General features: G+C 31.1%; 1 protein-coding gene across 4 annotated transcripts in view; it reads left to right on the top strand.

The window, feature by feature from the left end:
- The first annotated feature begins 4,392 nt into the window (after positions 1–4,392).
- LOC135959277 (myotubularin-related protein 3) overlaps positions 4,393–15,509 on the top strand; it is a 52,403-nt gene continuing 41,286 nt past the window's right edge. For 2 of the 4 annotated variants that reach the window (XM_065510405.1, XM_065510403.1), the window contains exons 1-2: positions 4,396–4,708; positions 5,341–5,391. The gene's annotated coding sequence lies outside the window, so the exon portion shown is untranslated. Of the gene's footprint in view, positions 4,709–5,340; positions 5,392–15,509 lie in introns of all 4 variants that reach the window. The other 2 variants (XM_065510406.1, XM_065510404.1) reach the window with 2 other exon arrangements.

Here is a 15,509-nt window from a genome sequence, read left to right as displayed (position 1 = left end):
TGACGATAAACTGACAGTTCTAATACAAATAAAATGTTAATTGGAGGTTTAAACGATAACCAGATGTTGACTAATTGATATTACTAATACACTCACACTTTTAAGGATTGAAACGAATTTACATTCAATTTCGCATTCAAGTTAGTGTTTCAATTTTCAATCAAGAAAACAGCTGATCACATTTTTTTGGACAATTTGTACTAAAATTTTTTTGTAAATTTTGACAACCAGTATATGTAAAAGACTGTCAAGAAAAACTTGAGGTGCATTTAATAAGGTGCCATCGGCAGCACAGCTGATTATAGAAATAGCACGCACAAATGTCAAACTACACATATAAAAAATATTCGCCCGTACGCCCGTATGTCAAACTCTATATATAAAAAATAAGTGAATTCGCCTGTATTTATTTCAATTCGCCACTGCTGTCACCTTGTTAAATACGCCTTGTTTTATAGTGTGCACAAATTGTACACGAAAGGTGTCAATTTGACAACGAAAAAATGACACCATTCCATTGCCGAATTGAGACCATCCGTTTTGACACTGTTCGTGTACGATTTTATAACAGACCGTTGAGAATTTGTCACCGTTCGTGTACGATTTGACACCAGACTGTTGTCAATTTGATAGCGCACCGATGTCAATTTGAAACCATATGTTGTCGATTTGATATCGTTCGTGTACGATTTGGTAATTGAAATAAATAATAATTCCTTAATGTTTTACATTTATTTTTAAATACAATACGAATAAATACATAAATATATATTCCATGTTTAAATGTGCCAAAACATTGAAGTCAATTGTCGGAGTTCCAGTATGTGAAATAACATCCCTAACTGTGGCACTACTTCCACAGGTCACCATTCTAAAACAAATACTTATTGTATTCTACATTGCTGATAATTATATATGTATATATAGCTCTACTTTCCTTTTAAATGTACAAAAACTGAGGACATGTTAATTGTTTCCAGGAATTTTTGGATTGGTATGTCGTCACTGGATTCGGTGATCTTCTCATTTCTTGTACAGCCTGGATCTTCATCTGCATCAACACAAATACACTTTCTTTTATATTTTCGTTTTTAATTATTTACACTTTTTTAATGTAAATAAAATTAAAACTCACTTATAAAAACAAAGCAGAGCAAAAAGTTTCGCCGCAACACTTTGACAATAACTTGTCAATAACTCACGTTGAGATGCGTCGGTGAATAATTTAACAACATTGCGTTGTCGATTCGTACCCGTTTGTTTACAAATTCTAAACGTACGGTGTCGAAAAATGACACCACCCGTTGTCGATTTTGCAACGTCATTTTTCCCTCAAACTATAGTTTGACATTATCGCATGCTAGTTCTGTAATCAGCTGTGCCGTAATTTATATAATCTTCAAACATATGTATGTGTTTTCTCAAGCACGTTAATTGTCACTTGTTTTTTCATACATTTCGAATGGGGTTAAATTATTAAAGACATTAAAATTTAATGTTTTTAAAACAAGGATGATTTTTTATATACTTAGTTCTGTAATAAACACAACCAAGAATATATAAAAATAAAACAAATTAAATTTTGTAAATTATTTCTTCTTTTATATTAAATTTCTAATAGTGGTACGTTTTTACCTATAAAAAAACGTTGTTTTATTTCCTTTAAATAAACCGAATACTTTTGATTGCAAATAAAAGCCGTTTATTTCCTTTAAATAAACCGGATACTGATTGTTTTATTTATTCAAATGTACAACAAAAATAGAATTAAATAGTCACTCAGTGTTTTTATACACGTTTACAAATTCGCAGAAATAGACAATATAAAAATTTTGATTTGTTTTGTACATTTTGCAAACGTTTGCGAAATGTTTTGTTTGTTTTCATACTCTGGTCGCAAGGCCAATTTATATACGCTGCATTACCATCTAGAAAGCTCTTTTTCTTCAATGATCTTCAAACTAAAATATTCGAATTCTAGAGCTTAATAATTTAATGTTGCCATACTTAAAAAACAATACTCAACTCAAAGCATTTATTCAATGTTTTATGTTCCACAACAATGTTAATAATACCAGAGATGTCCAAAGCTAAAACTGTAGTTGTGTTGGTGAGCGAAAGAGAGATCCACTGAAAGAAAAGTTTAGTGAACTAAATAAAAGATGCCAATATTTTTAAGGCTTTATTTGTTAATAATAATCAAGTCAAAAATCTTAATCAAATTGTCGGCGACAAATTATCATAGCTCATTAATGGAGAATTCGATATTAATCATTTTCGAGAAATTTTAAATTTAATTTAAAATATTTTTTTTTCAAAAGAGAATGAGAAAAATATCTGCCTTTCAATTTCTTTCAGAAATCGCTGCTGGATCGTAGCTGGCTTTCATTTTGTCACCTGCGTAGGTAAGTGTTTTTATTATTTGTTGATAAGGGCTTAATACCGAATTCTAAATCACCAGGCAACTTGAGATCTGTCCCGAAGACAATTTTTGCAGGTGTTCGAGAGGTTGAGCCGTTAACAGCTGATCTGTATGCCAATAGAAATTTCGGTATGTGTTCATCCTGACCAATTTTCAAAAATATCTCCAAAGGGCTATTGATTCCTTCGACCATGACATCAGATTGAGGACACAGTTCCGTATAAATCACACATTTCCTTGGATACGGCAGATTCAAAATTTCTACCCTGATCCGAGTGCAACTCCAGTGGAACACCATAGTGGCACACCCAGTTGCTCACAAATACGCTTATAACCGTTTTAGCTTCCTGATTGGGTATGGCATATACCTCTTGCCATTTGCTGAAATAATCCATAACCACTAGAACGTAATGGCTTCCGGCTTCACTGACAGGGAAAGGGCCTGCAACATCCATTGCAATCCGATCGATTGCTGAAGTTGTCCACTACTTCTTCTTACTTGGCTCTTCGTTGCTATGCATTGTGGGCAATTGGCTATCCAATCGGCTACTGCTTGCTGACAACCTATCGAATAAAAACGTTGTTTTAACTTCAGGTTGTTTAAATTACAGCAACCACCTGAGGGCAGAATGATCGGTTCTCAGATGGAATTGTTGACCATACAGATACTTATGGAAATGCTTCACACATTCTAATACTGCCAGGAGCTCACGTCGTGTTAGGCAGTATAGCCTATGATCTTTTCCGTCCCGTTGATCACCTGCGAAAGCACACCGCCTATTCCGTATTCACTCGCATCGCTGCGATTCTTGTGATTGACGATGATTTGCCTTCTGCTCGTTTCTTGGTGCCGAAACAGATCTGGTTCGTTTTTTCAGTGCTTTGCAGTTATGCTGCATACGATTTTGACTTTAACTTGTTTCTCATTTAAAGCCTCCAAAACTGCCTCTTTTATTTCATTGACTATATTTCTCTCATTTTCAGTTATAACCTCGATATTTCGCACCTTGCATACTTGCTGCTTAGACATTAATTTAGCTGTTTCTTGTGCCAACGCGATATAAATGGTTTCTGCAAATGTTGACTTGCATGTAGCATAAACCGCATGTTTTACCAAATTCCTCAATCTTGAAATTATCCAATAACGGATGTTTTTCGTCTGAATATGTAAGCCAATTCTCATTGGGTTTCTACACTCTACCACGCAATTCCATTCGGTATATTTCTTTCATATGGTCTCCACCATACTTACGTTGTAGAGCATCCATTATGTCATCATAACTATTTCTGTTACTTATTGGTACGCTTTCGCGTTTCCTTTCAAGGCCAATATCAACTCTATAGCTTTTTCTTGATTGCTCCATAAGTTTCTCTTGGCAATTGTATCAAATTGGATCTTGAAAACATTAAATGGTGTGCTGCCATCAAAACTAGGAGCCTTTATTCTACCAGATGCCTCTGGAATAATTCGTACCGGTCCATCTTGGCATTTAAGATTATTAATTTTCATTTCCAGATCGAGAAATTTATTATTATTGTTTTTCTTGACCGCTCTCTAAGTCTCAGCTGTTTATAACTTTCGCTTCCATATCTGCTAACAGCTTCTCGTTGTTGGCTATAGAAGTTTCTTGCAATTTCATTTCCATATCGGTTAACAGCTTCTCGTTATTGGCTATAGATGTTTCTTGAACTTCATTAAATTTTTCCATCATAGCCGCGAACATTGTGCTTAAATCCATGCTGCTTGCTGTTGCACGGGTAGAAACTTCCATTTCTTTTTTACACTCGAATTCGTAACATCCGATAAATAAAGGTTTTCCGAAACCTGAAATGAAAACAACAGGGTGCAAACTTTCTCTCCATTAAACCCGGATTTCCGAACCCTGGTATTTCAACGTTTACTATTAATTTGAGGCACCCTGCTAATTTTATTCACGTTGTCTTTTCACCCCATTCATTTACATTTTCATCATATCAATGATTTTGTAAGAAATTTTCAGAAGTCCAACTCGACTCTGAAAATTTTATTCGATTCGTGCGTTAAATAAAGCTATAAAAATAATTAAAAAACATTGAAATATAAAATTCAACCTTTGATGTTAAAAAAAATACTAAAATCTATTTGATTTGACGATTAAAAACCAAAAAGAAGTGAAAATATTGGGCTGACATATTTAACAAAGAAATAGAAAAAAACAAGTGAAAAAAACCTTTTAAAACAAAGAAGATAAAGAACAAAACAAAGTAAAACGAAAAAAAATAAAGACGGAAATATAAAAACAAAATGTAAGTGTTTAAAGAAATTAAAATAACAAAAATGTGAAAAAGAACTATATATTTAAAAAGAAATGTATGCGGTCACCCTGATAACAAACAACCTGAAAGAATAATTACAAAAATAATAAATAAAGAAAAAGAAAGAACAACTGCCGTTAAGGTCGTATACTGTGGGTAAAAGATTGCCAGAGAAAAGAAAAGACAAAAAGATAAAATCAAAAATACAGACAACAGACAGACACATTCATATACAATCGTAATAACGAGTATATACCTATATGAAAAAAAGTAATAAATAAAATCGAGATAAATTAACAATTTCGTACGTTCTTTTGTTTGTTGATTTGTGAAAAAATTTTATAAACAAAAAATGTTGAAAATCTTTTGTTTGTAAACCGTTTTTGTTGTGTTGTTTTAATTTTGATAGTACAAAATTTAAATACATACAAATTTATATCATCAAGTTAACAATAATTTGTATTGAATATAGGTACATAAGTGTTTAATTCTGTTTTATAATCATTATTATTTTGTTAACTGACTGACGTCAGTTCAAAATATTTCCATTGATTTTTACCAATTTTCCTTTAACTAATAATTATGTTGTAGTTCATTTCAATTTTTATTATCATTATTTGCAGATTGATTTGTCATCAAAGTTTTAAGAAAAATACATCAATATTAATTGTTGGGTAAGTGCCTACAATTGTCATTTATTTATTTATTAATTAGTTCATTTAATTTTATCGGTTAGTTTCATCATATGCCTGGTTTTCTTATTGAATTTATCATTTTGCTGTAAAGATTTCATAAATATACACAATTTTCCAATTAGTTCATAGATTTTTCTTATGGTGTCCTTCCAAATGCCACTTCATTATAGTTGCATTAAATTGTGTTTTGTTGTTGTTGTATTGTATTGCGATGCATTGGACTTTGTACTTGTTTTGCCGGTTTTTACTGTATCTAGGCTTGCCATACAAATGTTGTTTTTTTAAGCGTTTTTTCTTTTAAAAACTAATACACAACTACCACATTGAAAAGTATATTGATATAAAATAGTAGATCTTTAATCGAAAATTATGATAGATGTACATTAGAGCGGGTCGATTTGTAGGGACGCAAAAAAATCGCCACAAGGAAAATCGTATTCTAGGGATCAAAATAAGAAACTGCCCAAGGAGCCATACATCAAAAATGAATTCTGATGACCCAAAGGTCAAATTTCAAAAAATTTGGGGAATTTGACTAAGCTTATTTTTCCAAATTTGTTTATTATGTCACGACCGTCGTTTTCCGCTACTTAAGCACGATAAAACTATTCGTGTTAATCATTTCGCTCATTTGCGAGCAAAAGTTAGTTCAAAAGTACCTACACATCTGCTCAAAATAATAGATACACCAAAATTTATTTTTTAAAAACGAAAAAAAATAATGGTATATTGTAAAATTATAAAAAAAATTCAGTCGATTTTTATTTATAGTTAAAAGGAGAGTAAAAAACAAAAACAAAATATTTCATAATTAATAATAAATATTATAAAGTAAATTAAATTTCTTAAATTTCGAAAAATTTGGTGCTCATAATAATAGATACATTTTTAAAAATTCTTATTAAACAAAAGCTAATAAATTTTATCTTAAAAAAATTAGTTTATTATTAAAGTAAAGCTAGTATCCAGTATATCCACCTTTGTTTTGTAAAACTTTCTCCACTCTTCTGGGCATACTGGATATCAAGTTCTGACACTTCTCCAATGGAATCTCGTACCATATTTTTTGCGTTTTCTCCCATAAATCGTCTTTATTTTTGAAAACTTCCTTCGAAAGCCTTATCTTTAATTCACTCCACAAGTTTTCTATTGGTTTTAAATCAGGGGATTGGCTGGGCCAGCTTAAAACAGGTACGTTATTCTCCAAGAACCAGTTTTTAACTAATCTTGAACTATGTTTTGGGTCGTTGTCCTGCTGGAATGTCCATATTAATGGCATATTTTCCGATGCATATGGAAGCATTACGTTTTCCAATATGTCTCTATACCCACTAGCATTCATGGTATCTTCTATTCGGAATATCGGACCAACACCATTCCATGAAAAGCAACCCCAAACCATTATGTTTCCCCCGCCATGTTTTACCGTCTTTTTTGTAAATTTAACGTGGAATTCTTTTCCTTTTGGTCGGCGTACATTTCTTTGGCAGTCGTTTCCAAACAAATTTATTTTTGTTTCGTCGCTCCATAAAATATTTCTCCATTTTTTTTCGCCTTCACACCCGGACCATTGTAAGTGCTCTTTAGCAAATTCTAATCTTGTCTTGATATTTTTTTGGCGCATTAGTGGCACTTTTCTGGCAATTCTTCCCGGCAATTTAGCTTGTAAAAGACGAAGACGAACTGTTTGTGGACTGATTTCGTTGCATAGCTCCGCAGAAATAGCTTTCGATGATATGAAAGGGTCTTTTTTAACCATAAGGACGATCCGCCTATCTGTTTCTGGACTGGTTTTCTTTGGTCTACCGCGAGTTTCTCTTTTTTGTTTTTTAGATAAAGCATTTTGGACAAAATGTAAAGATCTTCCTATGCTCTTTGCTATTTCCCGTAATGATTTTCCTTGATTTCTCATCGTTTGAACAATTTTTTTCTCATCTTCGGTACAATGATGATTTCGTCCCATTTTCTTCAAAAGAGTCCTATTTTTTATAAAATTGTTGCTAAAATTTAAATTATACTTACTGTTTCACGTAAATAGGAACAAAAAATTGCACAAAAAAAAAATTGTATATAAACAAATTACAAATTACTGATGTGTATCTATTTTTATGAGCAAAAAATTTTTTGTAATTCAAATAAATTCGTTTTTAAAAATCAACATGAAAGCATATAGTTGTCAGATTTTTGACTGACATGACATTGCCAGATAGAAATTTTAATAATATGATGTATTCTTAACGCTTGCGAGGAAATTTTCAATGTTACCGCCATTTAAATTTTTTCCAATTAGGTGTATCTATTATTTTGAGCAGATGTGTATGTTCACTTCATAAAATGTTTGATATTATGTAAAATTTCGCGGACTGATCCATCTGCGTATATTAAAATTCTGATTCATTCTGTCTAGATCAAACGGGGGTCCGTGGCCCTCCAGAGGTCCCTACAAAAATTCCAGGGGTCGCCAAGATCTCGGGAAAACCTTAAGCTTGAACACTGTATTCTAATTTATTTTCCAATTTTAATTTGACAACTTTTTTGAAGCTATTAATACAATTATCATTGAAATATTTATGTGAAACTATACCACACAGATTATTACAGATATGCAAAAAATTACAGTTCTTAAGAAAGTACTACTACTTTTCAATAGTTGTGGTTTGTAGAGCGACAGAAAAAATAAAAATTTCAACGAGGCAACGAGTGTGATGTATGTATATTTGTCCCTCTTTCCAAACCACAACCATTTGCAGTTTGGGTTTTTATTTAAGAATATAAAAAAAGTGGGCTCAATTTAATAAGTTTGTTTTAGTTTATTCACATCATTCATGTTTCACTTTACATTCTGGACCATTAATTTAGTATTTTCATCTCTTTTTAAACACGCTATATCTATGTTTAGTTATTAAACACTAAGAAAAATATACAATGCCATATTTATCGCAAATCAGAAGCGATAATCTTGAACGATATTTTTAAAAAAGCTGTGTTATTACATTAATGTTCTATAAAAAAGTTTAGAAAAAATTTAATTTTTCCTTAAATTTGGATAAAGCGATAAATTAGATGCGTTTATAGTAGTGGCATGCAGTGTATAACGTATTGGGATAAAAAACGTATTTAAATATTATTTTAAAACCTATTTTTCTTTAGTAAACTGTTGGTTATACTGTACAAGAAATGTGTAATATCTAGTGGACAATAAACAAAAAAATTAAAACGCAAATAAATAAAACGAAATTCTAAAACAAACTGAATATACACATATTGCTTTCAAGAAGAAAATTATTCAGAAATAAAAAAACACACAAATATACCTACGTACGTACATACATACATAAATACATTACAAACATTATATTTAAATTCATGCTAAAAAAAGGTAATTAAACTTTATTTACAGAATTTGATTACCTTTGCTCTATTTGTTTGTCAGTCAATTTGTCTGTTTTAAAGCTTTTCAGAATTCATTGTAGTCTCGTTTTTTTTTTAGCTTAAATCGTATGTATGCAGATAAAATTACAATATTAATAATAGGTACATACATATAAGTTTTTTTTTTTTGACAAATATTTGTAAGTTAGTAGCTAATTGTGATAATATCTGTGTGTTATTACAATAAATACCTTTAAAATGCAATCGTATGCACCAGAGCTGTAAATGAATCACTCATTTTTGAATTAATTCGCGAATCATTCACACAAAAAAATGAATTGAATGAAATTTGAGTCAATTCAAATGAATTTGGTAAAAATGAATTGCAATTCGTTTCCAATTCAAATGAATTGAATTGATTTTGAATTAATTCAAATGAATTTGGTAAATATGAATTGCAATTCGTTTCCAATTCAAATGAATTGAATTGATTTTGAATTAATTCAATTCATTTACAATTCATTTGAATTGAATTGATTTTGAATTAATTCAAACGAATTAAAAAAAAAAATAGCAATTCATTTCCAACTCCGACGCGAAATTCGCAGCATATTTAGCAGATTCTTCAATGTCATTAAGTATGCAGTATAATTAATCGACGGTTAAAAAGTCTTCCTTTAAATATAATGCGCCGTTACCATCGTCAGCTGGTGTTGAAAGATTATTTTCGTACGCCTCTATTCTAAACATCCCTAAACGTGGATTTCTTTCAGATGATAATTTTGAAAAGCTATTGTTGTTTAAGGTGAATGATGCATTCTAATTAAATCTAATTAGCCTTATTTATGAAACTCAATTGTGTTTTGAACTACATACATTGTTATTTTTCCTTATTTTTGATTATTTTTGGAAGATAGTTTTATTTTTTTGAAATAAATATAATATAAATATTAGCAAAAAGTTTGCTGTTGGGTGGTCGTGGGTCACAAAATTTCAAAAATTATTAATTGCTTCTTGAATATTAAATATGTTTTGTCGTTCAGCGTATTTCAAAATAAAAATCAGTTCTTCTTGAATAAATAAACTCCAAACACCATGTTTTCATTGATCAGGCGCGTATACAGGACAAGGCTTTTCAATTTTTGTACTGGATATTTTCATTTTGGTAGGAGAAATCTTTCATTCCCCCTAGAGATCTGCTCTTGAATTTGATTGATTGCAACTCATTTTTGAATCATTCATTTGAATTGCTATTCTTTTTTCTAATTCATTTGAATTAATTCAAAATCAATTCAATTCAAATGAATTGTAAATGAATTGCAATTCATTTTTACAAATTCATTTGAATTGGAAATGAATTGAAATTCATTTCTGCCTAATTCGTTTGAATTGATTCAAATTTCATTCAATTCATTTTTTCAATTCAATGAATTAATTCAAAATTTAGCTAATTCATAATGAATTAAAATCAAAAAAGAATGATTCATTTACAGCTCTGGTATGCACATACATTTCTTAATAAACTAATATCGTTTACATCTGAACTTAATATTTATAAATATGTACTTTCGATACAAGTAATACAACAAAAGATATATGTTATGACGAATATTGAAATTGCATTGTCATGTTTTGTATCTTTTTTTTATTTTCATTTATTTTTTTTCGCTATTTTTTCGCATCTTTAGCTTATTTTCATTTTGTTATGGTTTTGTGGGTAAGAGAAGTGTTTCAGTTTTGTCTTATATCAAATTTATTGTTGATTATTATTTTCTACTATTGATGGTGCCCTACAAATAAGTTTAATGTATAAGTTCATGCTATTTTTGAAATGTGACACAATTAGATTGTAAAAAATATTTTTTACAAAAAGGAGAGTTTATACGAAAATTATATTAAAACAAAGGCATTTATTTATCTTCTAAACTATGCGAGAGAATTTAAACATTTTATAGCTGCATAAAATGCTTCAAAGGTGGAAAAATTTAAAAATCTGCTCGATTCGATAGTTCGTTCCATTTACGTTATTTTAAGCAACCTTAAAGTGACAACAAGTCATCTAACTCTTGCTATTTATTTATTTGTTGTGTCTAAATTGCCTTTTGTTGTTATCTTTTCAATTTTCTTTCTCTGTTTTGTTCTGTATATTTTTGTACATATTTGTTTTTGTTAAAAGACTTTGTGATGATAATGATGCTAACAATTTTTTGTCGTGTTTATAAACAAATATTAAAAAAAATAAAAAAAAAAACACAAAAACAATTAAAATGCTATAAATGGTTTATGCGAAAATACTATATAAATACACATAATCGAGTACATAAAAAAATTGTTTCGTAGTTTTAAACAGCTGTTTAAATGGAAGTGATTTTATGTGTAAATTTGGAAGCTTGTTTGACCTGTAGTACATTATGTAAAATAGACCTAGAGGCCTTAAAAAAGGTTATGGGAACTTCATGAGTATGGGAAATAATTACATTTAAAAAAAGCTTTTTTTAAATAAACAACTTTTTAAATATTTTTAAAAAATAAAAAAACATATGTATGTACATTGGGGTGGCTCCGTTTTTCGATGTTCCCAACTAAAATAAACGTTTAGCTTTTTGGAGCACAAAATTTCTCAAAAATTTTGGTATGCTGAAAAAAATTATTTGAATATCATATGCTATCCATTGGCATATAATACTTTATAATTTCATTGGGTTATAAAACAATCGTTTTATTGTAGTTAACTAATATTCTTGCAACATTTGTTATTTATTTGATATATGTACATTACATATTTTCTTTGTGATAAAAATGTTTAGATAAATGACAAAATAATCAAATTTTATATTTTCATAATCAAATTTTAAATTTAGAAAATAAAATTTCCATACAAAATTGGTAATCGGTTTTATAAATCTTTGATAAATTTAAAAATTGATAAGCCTTGTGTTATTCATATATTTATAAATATATACTATATTAGGGTTGGATTTTGGCCATTCTCACCCCCCAGTTTGGTGAACATTAGTAAAAAAATCATCCTGAAAAAACTTTAGGTAAATCGGTTGGGGTTAAGCCCTCTTAAGTTTTGAGATGCATCAACAAGGGGAAAAATGCATTTTTTTCAGTCTTTGTAACAATTTTGCCATTAACAAATTACTTTTGCAATTTAATTTAAAAGAATGTGTACGTAATTGTCGTTCTAATGAGATATAAAAAACCGAAATTGGTGAAAAAATGTTACAGTTATTAAAAATTCGCCAGGCCATTGAGGTGTCTCAGGCAACTAGAACCAAAAATGTAGGAACAAAATTAACATATTTTGATAAATATTAAAATAAAAGCTAATTTTTACTTAAAATATGTCCATATTTACTTGTATATGAGTTTTTGTCTTCGTAGGATACCGTTAACCTATTCGCAGATATGACCAAAAAAATAAAAATTTTTTAACGGCAGTTTCAAAACTCCATTTTCAAATTTTTAAAAATTTTGTTAAACAAATTTCAGAATTTTTTGATCATCTCATTAGGAGATGATTGAGAACATAATAGGGAATAAAAATATTAAAAAAATTATGAAAACATCTCTTATATCTCTTACATCTCTTAAAATCGCAGGTACGGAAACTGCGATTTAAATTTTGAAATGGCCAAAATCCAACATTCGTTTATTAAGGGCCACCCTAATACTATATAACTGTTGACTTTTGACAAAACAACTTAAGTGTAATTTTAAAATTTATCAGAAATGCGCAAAAGCTGTTGAATTGATCCATAATTATTTTCAAGAATGACCCTTCCGACGGAAATCATCTCTAACTCCCAACATACCTAAAAAAAAGGCAGATCTATGGTCGCTACTGCATAAGGAGTATTCACTTGTTGCCTTTCTCGATATTGAAGGAGCTTTTAACAATGTCAGGCCCGATGCCATGCTATCTGTGATGGATGAACTTGGAATTGATATATGTGTTCGCAGGATAGTCGGAAAGATACTCGGTTATAGAGTTGTTGTTGTTGTTGTAGCAGCATAAACAATTTTACAATAATCATTCTGGGGGTTCTGCATTTTGTTCAAGTCCAAGAAATTGTGCTACTTCAACAGGATGAGTCCATTTCCATATTATAATCCAGACTCTCTTCCCCCTGACGATGTCATAAGGGTATATACTGATTGCTCAAAAAAGAGCAGTAGAGTGTCGGTGGATGTTTCTTTATTGATAACTTTGGGATTAAATCCTATTTCAGGCTACCTAACTTCTGTACGACTCTTCAGGCGGAAGTTACGGCTGAGGTTTTATAGAATATCTGGAGATATATGCATATTTACTGATAGCAAGGCTGCAGGAATCTAGGAAATCTAGGTTAACCGAGGAATGCCAGATATCCCTTAATGAGATAGCGAGACATTCTAGGATAACGCTTATATGGGTCCGTGATCACGATGGAAATCAGGGTAATTGTATAGCAGATGAACAGGCCAAAAGGTGTGCGATGATGGATGATGATGAGATCGACACCTTTTCGGGTATTTCCCTTGTTAAATGCAAGATGGCTCTACAGCAGATACTATATGAGTCTGCACAAAACAGGTGGACCAACGAGTCTTCCTGTGTTATAACGAGATCTACTTGGGCCGTATATGATGCCAGCAGGACGAAACTACTAATGGAATTTCGTCGTGAGCAAATAAGGCTAATTGTTTCCTTCATTACAGGACACTGTATAATTGGGACACATGCTAGAAGATTGGGCCTACGGTAGAAGCTGTAGGAGCTGTCATAATGAAGAAGAGGAGGAGACGGTGTCCACGGCTCTGATAAACCTGAGGGAACACATCCTCGAAATTCAATTCCTAACATGCTTAGATTAGCTATCAAGGATGAGTCTTAGACGAATCTACTCCTTCATCAGATAATCTGGTTGGTTTAACCTGGAAACAATGGACTATAATAAATACCCTGCTGTTTACCCCTTGGGTATCAGAATGGGATCAGTTTTGAATGGACCCAAGTGAGCTGCTTGAAGTGTGGCTGCCCATGGAACCTAACCTATTTTCAAGAACCGTTAAATAGATACTATGGCAAGGTGGCGAAATCAGAGTGAAACTATGGTTCGCCGTGATGTACAATTGATATTTCTGGCTATATGCACACAATTACACATAAACCATAGTTATGATCCAGCGCAGCTCCTGATTGGTCTTCCACATTCTAACAGTGTCATATCTCAAGCTTTGTAGTAAAACGACAACTGGATACTTGAAGAACGTATAAATTTTAGAGCACTCACTCAAGTCATTCGTCACTTGGACCGCGGCGATCGCATTTTTGTTGTGTCAAATGAAGCAGTTATCTCGAGCATCCAGCTCTGGAGATTGTTGCGGAACGCAATCTGGGGGGAAAACTGTGATCGACGCTGTGGCTGCTTAAGTTGGTTTGGCTGCTCTTGTGATTGCGTTGGATAGAATGGTGGGTCTCGTACGACGATTATGTATACTATCTTGATAAAGACGGACTTTTTAGACTATTTCTGCAATCCTATCATTCCCTCTCAAGGTTTACACCAGAGCCGTTTCTCAAATTAAACAAATTTATCACATTAATTGTATAGACATGTGGTGGAGGTGGTTCTGCAATAAGTGCTAATCCAGACGGGAGTTTTCCTCAATTCCGTTTTGGGCCTAAAGTAATAAGGTAGGGTCACACATGGCAAATGTTTGACGAAAACGAATTAACCACTAAATAAAATATATTTTAATTCTCTTATTTATTTCAAAAACTCCTTTTATTTAGGACAATTCAAAACAAATATTTAGTATTATTTTAAACAACATCAAACAAATGTGTGCTAAATAAAGTGGTTATGTCTTTTTCGTCAAATATTTGCCATGTGTGACCCTACCTTTAAATGCAACATTGCCGGAAGATGACGCACCGATATGATAAACATGATTGTAGTCACTGATATAAAACTGCTGGGTTGACAGCACTTTGCCGAATGAAACCAGATTATTCTGGTTCGTCGATGGAATTAAAGATAAACTAATAAAATATATCGGAGCAGTAGTTTAGTTGTTCTATATTTATGAACCTTAATTTAGTGATCGAAACTCGGGATTTTAAAAATATAAATCCTGGGATTTTGGGATTTTGTTTCACATTAAAAAAGATAAAATGTAACAATGAAGACAATTTATTTTATAAATATATTAAAATTTTCATGAAAAAAAAATTGTGCAATAAAAAAAAGGTGAAACTTTATTAAAAAATTAAAAAAGCCCAACAACTCAAGACATTTTCAACGTTGATTGATATTAAAAATACGATTAAAAAGAGAAAAAAATACACATGTATTACGAGTGCACTACTCTTAGTCCCATATCAAATTTTAAATATTTGTTTGAACTACTTTAATGGTTTACCAGATAGACAGACAGACATACAGACACCGTATTAAGTATCCGATGGCATTGTTTATAATCGTTCGAAAATACGAGTACGTGCGTATTCAATTCAGTTAGTACGAGTATTTTTGTACACGCATGTTTTTCTATGGAATGTTGATGGCACTTGAAACTCCATAGATATTTTAGCTTTCGATATAGTTTCAATTTTCACACTCAATCATATAAGGTTTAAAAAAACTAACAACAAACAACAACAACAACGATTAAAAAAACTCGTATCTTTACACATATTAATGAATGAATGGAGATATCACCAATTGTGGAAT

The sequence above is a fragment of the Calliphora vicina genome, chromosome 4 (assembly GCF_958450345.1).
Source record: "Calliphora vicina chromosome 4, idCalVici1.1, whole genome shotgun sequence".
Classification (NCBI taxonomy): domain Eukaryota; kingdom Metazoa; phylum Arthropoda; class Insecta; order Diptera; family Calliphoridae; genus Calliphora; species Calliphora vicina.
The sequence above is the reverse complement of the archived record's forward strand: the minus strand, read 5'-3'. Positions and strand labels throughout refer to the sequence as shown.